Raw genomic sequence first — 8,556 nt, 5'->3', positions numbered from 1 at the left:
CCTAATGGCTTCTTATTAATTGGTTGTGCTTCTCATGATATTAAACAAAGAATCCTTGTGGAAGGCCCTTGGTCTATCAATGGCATAGTCCTTCAACTTTCACCACAGCAACCTTTCTTTGAACCATCCTACGCTAAACTTACCACATTGCTATTTGGGTTCAACTTCATAACCTACCTATTCGATTTGGAAAAACCACGGAGTTCATCACGGCTCATATTGGTAATCTTTTGAAGGTGGATGACCTTACATCTTCACTCGTTCGTTCAAGATTTGCTCGCATTTGCACGGAGGTTGATCTCCAAGCCATTGATGGTGGCTTGCTCTGGTGACGTCTTCTACCAGTCTTTGTGGTGGTCTTATACGACGGCTTCAGGCCTTCACGCTACTCTTGCGGTTTGGTTGGGTATGGGTCGAAGGCTTGTCCTCGGCCAGGTGCTGGCGGGAGAAAGATCTCTCATCCCCATGGCGTCACAAGGGTTGGTGGTCGAATCAAACTCTCCCTCGATCGGCTTGGTTGACGATAACGCCATCGCAACACGTCCCGGATGAGATGAGCAAATCGTCCTTTACAAGTTTTAACGATCTTCGCCGGACTTGAGTTCGGGTCATGTTGTTAGCTCCCCTGGGGCGAGGTCATGTCGCGGTCGCGGTGCTTTGACATGTGGCAAGCATGCGGCGTGGACCGAAGCGGCGAGCGAGGCCTGGCGACAACGTCACTCACTCGACATCCCTCTGCGGCCGAGGTATACGTGGAGGCTTCCGGGTGGCGGTGGCCGCATCTCCTCCGCCGCGATGTTACTCTTGATTAATCGTGGTTGATGAGCCTCGTTTGGTGGTCTCTCGAGACCGACCCACCTCGGCTCTCTTTTCAAAATATCGATGCTCTTGTCAGGAAATCGCACCCGTCTCGTGCCTCCCGGTCAAATCCCGACGAACAAAGGCAAGGCGCCTTCCATCCGGCATAACTCTCCTCCACCCATTCTCCGTATGGCGCCCTTGGAAAATACCTCCCATCCTCCTGATGACCATGGTAAACCTCATCTGATGGCGGTGGATAGGGTTACTGCAGCACTAGCATCAAACGCTCCTGACGAGGATGATCCTGGTCCTTCTTCTGATCCTGATGAAGAGGGTGTGGAGGATGTTGGTGATGAAGAAATGTCCGAGGAAGAGGATGAGATCGACGACTGACTCTAGATCGATCAAGGCGTTCGGCGTGAGAATCTTTGGTTAGGAAGAACCTTCACGGGTCCTAATGACCCGCATAAGAAGGGCCGAGTTGAGCGGGAGCCACTCCTCTAATTTCTCCTCTTTTCTTCTCTTTCGGTTTTATGGTTGGTGTTCATTCGTTTTTGTGTCTTTTCTCTTGCTTATTTTCATGATTAAGCCTAAGATTATTTGTTGGAATTGCGGGGGATATCTAGTATGGATACCTCCAGCCGGGATCATGAGGGTTTATCCGGCCGTGATAAACCCATATCGACTTCATGTTAGTCGAAAACTGGTGACCTCTCTTCGTGTGGACCGCTCTAGTTAGAAAGCTTCCTCGCGGTGATGACGGGCGGTGATTCTAGCGAGCGGTTACTACGGAGGTATATGGTTATTTGGAATATTTGTGTGAGCCTTGTTTCCCCTGTGCTATCTTCCAGGAGACTACGACATTTGATCGTCTCTTGCGGATCAACGATCTCGTAATTGGCTGATTTACGGTGGTTTATAATAGTACTCAGATTTCTTCAGGAGCTCTTTGGTTTCGAACTTAAACTCTCCACTCTTGATTTTCCCGTGGATTATTATTGGTGATTTCGACCCCTATTACCTCGCATGACACTCAAGCAGTGACTTCTTATAGGCGCTACTCCCGCATAGAGCCACTTTTTCCTCAACTTTATTAATGATAATCGTCTTTTAGAATCTTCATTTTCAATCTTGGACCTAACTTTCACAGGTATAACCCAGAGAGTCGCTCTGGCTCGCCGAGATGGGCCTCTCGACTTGTGACCCGCTTAGTCGATCTTGTGTGTGGTATTCAGGAACTCACTCTCAGACACTCTTTCCTCCCTTACCTGGGCTCCCGAGCATCACTCCCCTCTTTCCACTGCTCACAGTCGTCCTCCCGTAAGTCCTGGCTTTTATTTAGATTTGACATCTTTGCTCGCACCGGGTTGTCATGTTCAGAAGCTAGGAAAGCGCTCATTGCACTCCCTACTGGCATAATGCCTTGCACGCACACACACGCATGCGACTCTCATCTCGAGAGCGATCCCATATCAAATCCAGATATGACCGGCTGACAATTCTATTGAATCTAGCGTTAATCTCTCTACCGAGGATGCTTATTCAGATACCGAACAACAGGACATCTCTCCTCTCCGATTGGTGACTCTCCCATCTCTTAAAGTCTTTAAAGCTAAAGTTTGGTGCTCTTCATAGACAAAATGCTAACTAAATGGAGCTCAGCGTGAATCACCTACTCCTGGATTTGTAACAGTGATCGGAACACAAGTCACTAGCTTCTTAGTGCACGTATCCGTAATGCACAGTAAGTCTTATTTCTCAAATTTCTGATATCGCGTGTAATATCTACTCCTCGACTCGTGAACTCTATTGTATGCATGCCTTTTTGAATTATTATTCTACACCGTGGGTCTCGCGAACTCTTCTCGATTCTTTATCGCATTCTCTCTCGCTTACCGGGATGACCTTCCCTGGCTCTGCCTTCTTCGGACGGTGATATAAGCTACCGAAGTTACTGCAGGAAGCGAGGTTTACCCGGGATAGTCATGGAGCTCCCTTCGTAAGAGTCCCGGTCCCGTGAGTCTACCCCTCGAATTTCTAACAATTCTTTTGGAACCAGTCATTGCGACCCGACTCTTTGGTAGCTGCGATCAGTCCTGAACACCTCCTTCACTTCTTGAGAGTGCATTTGACTTTTATCACTCGGTCCCAAGAAGATAACCCACCGCAGCCTATCGATAGACCCGTCTCCCTCTGAGTAGAAGTCTTTTAAGATATTGCCTGCTGTTATGGCTAGCGACTCGAAGCTTTGTTACTCCCAAAAGCTTCGTCGCGACGAAGTTCGGCGGCCGGTAGGCGGCGTGACTTTGATGATCATTGCGTACCTCGTGCGATTGCCGTACGATCGAGAAAGGATTTACCTAACTTTGCTAGTGCTGATTTTGTCGAGATTGAGACGTAGTGAAAGGCATATGATCTATTAGCATCTGGAATCGCGATTCTTGCCAGCCTTTAACCAAGATGGACTCTCCTCCAATTTCGGTTTCCTGGATTAGCGCACTTCCTTCTCCTTTCTATTCGATGGCCGCACCTGGAGTCCTTGGTTTGCTCTGAGGTATTGATGAGCAAGCCTGTATCCCCTCCTATCTCTTGCGTTTTGGTCTCCCGAGAATCTCAACTTCGCCGTAACTATGCGCCGTCGACTTGGATTCGAGGTTTTAATTCCTAGGTTAAAGCGTTAATTTTCAACCACTTGATGTACTGTCGACGATCTTGTTCTTTATTTCTCATGCTACCGAAAAGACCGCCAAAATGCATCGAGCTACATCGCTTGCTATTTTATGGTCGTCTCCATCGCCATCGTCAATTTCCTCCAAACTCTGCGGTATACTTCCTTCTCGGTTTAATCATAGGAGTTAGGAACATCATTTGCACGCATTCCTTAACTTTCTGCATGCTTTCCTTTCCCTTTTACTTATTTAGAGTGCTCATTTCACCCAAAATGAGCGGTGATGTCTTTTAATCCTACGATCGACAAAATTCGCTTGACTGTGCTTTCCGAGTGGAAACACTTGAAATCCTCTACAATCTTAACCAAAGAGTTATCCCCGCTAACTCCCGTCTCATCCTTTCAATCCCAACCTACTCACTCTTCGCGTATATTAGCTCCTTTTGGAGCGATGGGCCTTCGGGAAATTAATAAAATTGTTAGGATTTTCTTTGGTATAAAAGGTGAGCCGATGGAAAGAGCGTCCCATGCGGTTGCTTGGGCGACCTTTCTCTCCCAGCAGGGGGTCTTAGGTATTAGAAACCTTTCTCTTGCCACAAAATTTCTTTGATGGATAAGTAATGTTTTCTTAAGTTTTTAAATGGGCAGTGAGGCCTATCGCGTTGATATCCTCGTGTCTAAACATGGCAGTGGTTAACTTTTGGAGATTCTATTCCACTCAGAAAGTTCTTGGTTTTAGGAGGTCTCGCTCTCATCGCCAATCATCCTCAAGCCTTATTGCTCTTTAGTGCTGTGAATCCTAATACGCTTCTTTTCTACATTTGATCCTTGGTGTGATAGTATCCCCATCGCCTTCAGCTCACCTTCCATGACTATGACTTTGGACTTGGAAAATTCTCAAGTCTCGACTTTTATTTCTCCGCATTGTTTTGGGACTTTCCTTGATTGTTCAATTTATTTGATACTAATGTGGATTGTCTTAAGGACAAGCTTGGGCTATGATTTTAACTCTCCTTTGTCCTTTCAGTTTGTGGACTCCTAAATCTCGCAGCTTAAGATCTCTCTAAGGTGTATCATAATCATTCGATCCTTGAATTTTAATTCTACGGAATGGGTGGAGGACTATTTTGGAAACTCATGTAGCTCTCGAGCTCAATATTTTCTTTGGATGCTGTTTTAATGGTATGCTACCACGCAGATTTTCTCCATCGCGTGCTTCGGGTCCTCGTAACTGTATTCAGTTGTGGTTTTGGGATTTTGAAAGCACAAATCACCCTCCCGGTTCATTTGTCCTAAAAGCCTGAGTCTATTTGGCATAATGTTAGCATACTTCTTTGGAGTTTCTTTGCCTTTCGTATGGCTTCATAGGGTTCATGTGGATTACAGCATGTGCCAAATATACTTTATTTCATAAGTCCATTATTCTTTAGTATCAGCCAGTATATTTGGAAACACGGATGTGAAATTATCTTCAATCATGCTACTCCTAATTTTTCTATTATCACTACAAAAGCTATTGCTCATGTCAAGAGTCACTCTGTTGTGAACACCTCTCTGGGTCGAGTAGCCAACTCTTCTTTGAATAACTTTCGAATCGCGGACGGTCCTTTTCTGCTTCAGCTTCGATGCATACGCCTAGATGCGAGGTAAGTGGTTTTGGTTTTCATTTCTACTCATAATCGGGTTTGTCATGTCTTGAGGTTGTGGTCCTATTCTTTGGGAATCACGCTTCTTTGCTTGAGCTTCAAAGTTTTTCAAATTATCCTTCTGAAGTCTCCAGGAGCTCAAATCAATCTGCATCACGTCCTCGCCATCCAACCGCGTTGTTTATCAAGCTCTTACGGACAGACCACTGGCTGATGATATGCCAATTCACTTCATCAATCAATGGACTCGGGATATTAACCGGTTGTTATTCAGCGTTGGCTCCCATCGCGTTCATCTTGTCCCCTCTGAATGGATAACACCGGCCAATAATTTGGCTTTGCTTGGCAGGAATCTTCACTCGATTTCTCTTTACCATCCGGGTAGAGATCTCCCGAAGTGGATAATGAAGGGCTTTACCTATGCAGGGTTTCAGTTTTAAGTTGTACTTTTGTTTGTTTGTTTGTTTTGCTTTCTTTCTTTTGTTTCTGTTATCTTTGTTGTTTTTTCTTTTTCTGGTCTGTAAGCTTAAGAACTCTGTAAACCTGATGATTAATAAAATAGCTCTATGAGCTCCTTCCCTAAAAACTATCGGGCTTTCTTCAGGGAGGTGATACTATTTCCTGGGAGCAATCACTTATTGGAGACCGAGACGGTAGTGTCCAGGAAGGTCATTTTTGAACTTGGATTCTTCTCATCGGGTGATTCTAAAAAGTACTACATAGGCATCGGTACAAAAGAGTTTTACATGAGACAACCATCCGGTAGCAAATGAGAAATTCCAATAACTAACATTTCATCTTCGAGCTGAAGATCACCGAAAATGGCCACTTAGCTCTCATAACGACAGCAAAAACTTGTATGGTCATCCAACTCAACGGCTCATCCAGGAAATTCTCACTATTGCAGTGCTTCTTGACACTGGCAACCTTGTTCTCGAGAAACAACTTGAACTCCTTTGCCATAGTTTAGCGAGTTTTGATCATTCAACTGACACTTGGGTACCTGGAGGAGGGATTGGTATGAACAAGATCACTGGGAGTACCAGAGCCTCACATCGTGGAAGAACTCACGAGGATCCATCTCCCGGGACCATTCACGACACTATAGACCCCAGTGGCTCAAACCAGTTTCATTTACAGTGGAATGGAAGTGAGACATACTGGAGCACCGGCGTGTGGAACGGACATGCTTACAGTGCACTACCAGGCATGGATGCAAGTCCTTATTTTGTAGAGAATTTCACTGATAACAGTGAAAGGAAGCAATCCACACCGACTTTTCAACATGAAGATGCCTACACACGATGTGTGTCTGGATCCATCTGGGCAAAATAACTACAGTGGCTCGTGGACAATTGATCGTCAAATTTGGTTGTTGATATGGTCACAACCGGTAGATTCATGCGACGCTTCTACTCTGTTTGTGGCAATTTTGGCATCTGCGATCACAACAACAAAAATATTTTTGCTCCTGCCCCCGGGTTTTGAGCCAGTGTCTTTGAGAGAAAGGAACTTGAATGACTGAGTTCAGGTGCAAAAGGAAGACCAGGGTTGCCATGCAAGTAAGAATGATAATTCCACAAATAGAGAAAAAGAAGGGTTTCGCCGAGTGTCATTTACAAGATTACCTGCAGGATCACGAGCTCATCGAAATTGGCAGTCAGTGAGGAAGTGAAGCGAAAGCATGCTCGAGAAGGTGCTCTTGCACTGCCTACTCTTATGACCGTCAATGTTTGATATGGAATGGAGATGTTCAGTAATCTTCAGAAGAATGGCAATGCGGGGAGTCTTTATATTCGCCTCGAGACTCGATATCCCAAGCACGCGCAAAAAGAAAAAGCTCTAGATTGGTCATTATAGGCTTTGTGCTCGAGGGTCGCAGCAGCTTCATGCATCATAATGGCAGTGTTCCTCTGGATATTCCTGAGAAAAAGGCAAAATAGAGGAATAATGGTGTCAATTGAAGGCATCCTTGTCCAGTTCAAACACTCGATCTTCGCGGATGACCAAGAACTTCTCCGAGATGCTTGGCAAAGGTGGATTTGGCTCTGTTTTCAAAGGTGCATTACCCGATTTGACTCTAGTAGTCGTGAAACAACTCGGATGCGTTATGCGAGCAAGAGAAGGATTTTCGGAGTGAAGTTTTAACACTGGGTAGAATTCAGCATATTAATTTGATTCGTCTCATCGGATTCTGCTGCGAGGGCACCAAAAGATTGCTGGTTTATGATTACATGCCCAAAGGTTCTCTTGATCGTCATCTTTTTAACAGGAATGAGGTTGTCTTAGATTGGAAGACCAGATACAAAATAATTGTCGGAGTTGCGAAAGGATTAGTGTATCTGCATGAAAAATGTAGGGACTGCATTATACATTGTGATGTAAAAGCCGAAAACATACTTTTTGGATTCTGAATTTTTGTCCAAAAAGTGTCTGACTTTGGCATGGCAAAAGCTCATCCACAGGGATTTTAGTAAAGTATTAACGAGCATGAAGCGGGACCATAGGCTATTTAGCACCAGAATGGATTTTAGGCCAACCAATCACCCCCAAAACTGATGTCTACAGCTACGGTATGATGCTTTTTGAAGTGATATCAGGTAGGCAACAGCCACCAATCTCGGAGTACAAACAATAGGTACTTTCCGGTCCAGGGCGGCAAACAAACTCATTGAAGGTGATATCCTTAGCTTGTTAAATGAGAATTTGACACAAGATACAAACATGGAGGAGCTAACCCGAGTTTGCAAGGTGGCTTGTTGGTGTATTCAGGAAAATGAGGCACATAGACCGTCAATGGGAATGGTGGTTCTAATGCTTGAGGGAGTCATGGAGGTGAACTTGGCTCCTGTTCCTTCATTTCTTGCCCAACTCACGTGAAGGTCAAGGTTCTCACACGCCTCTCGGATGAGAACTCATTTTATCTTTGTCATGGATAAAATAGGCAATACTTTGATCTGTGGCATTTAGTGATGTATTTAGATGTTGCCACCACTCTCGAACTCTCCCGGGGACCCTATTCTCCCTCCCTCTCTCTCTCTATTGAAGTTTTTATTATTATTATTATTATTATTATTATTATTATTATTATTATTTAATTTTTAAGTGGATGAAACACATGCAATAAATAAAAGAAAAGAACAAAAATCAGACCAACCAGGTCAGAAACAACAACAGAAAACAAAAAGCACACTAGAAGTGGGGACAAAAAACAAGCCAGTCAAATACCGGATCGTCAAGACCCACACAACAAGCACTACCCTCAACGCCTGATCGAGAGACCCTTCCACTGGGAGCATCTCCACCGGTGGGATCCTCCTACGCCCGAGAGAACACCAAGCTGCGCACTTTAAATGTAGAAGTATGCTCACCAAAACTCGATTGAGTTTTTGTGCTCATTCGATTTATATGGTACTTATTTTATCTTTATTCTTCATAGCT

The 8,556-nt window shown here is 44.6% G+C and overlaps 1 pseudogene; it reads left to right on the top strand.

The window, feature by feature from the left end:
• Positions 1-7,117: 7,117 nt before the first annotated feature.
• LOC120266789 lies at positions 7,118-7,995 on the top strand (annotated as a pseudogene).
• Positions 7,996-8,556: the final 561 nt, after the last annotated feature.

Source organism: Dioscorea cayenensis, chromosome 8 (genome assembly GCF_009730915.1).
Source record: "Dioscorea cayenensis subsp. rotundata cultivar TDr96_F1 chromosome 8, TDr96_F1_v2_PseudoChromosome.rev07_lg8_w22 25.fasta, whole genome shotgun sequence".
Taxonomy (NCBI): domain Eukaryota; kingdom Viridiplantae; phylum Streptophyta; class Magnoliopsida; order Dioscoreales; family Dioscoreaceae; genus Dioscorea; species Dioscorea cayenensis.
This window is presented reverse-complemented; position numbering and strand designations above follow the sequence as displayed.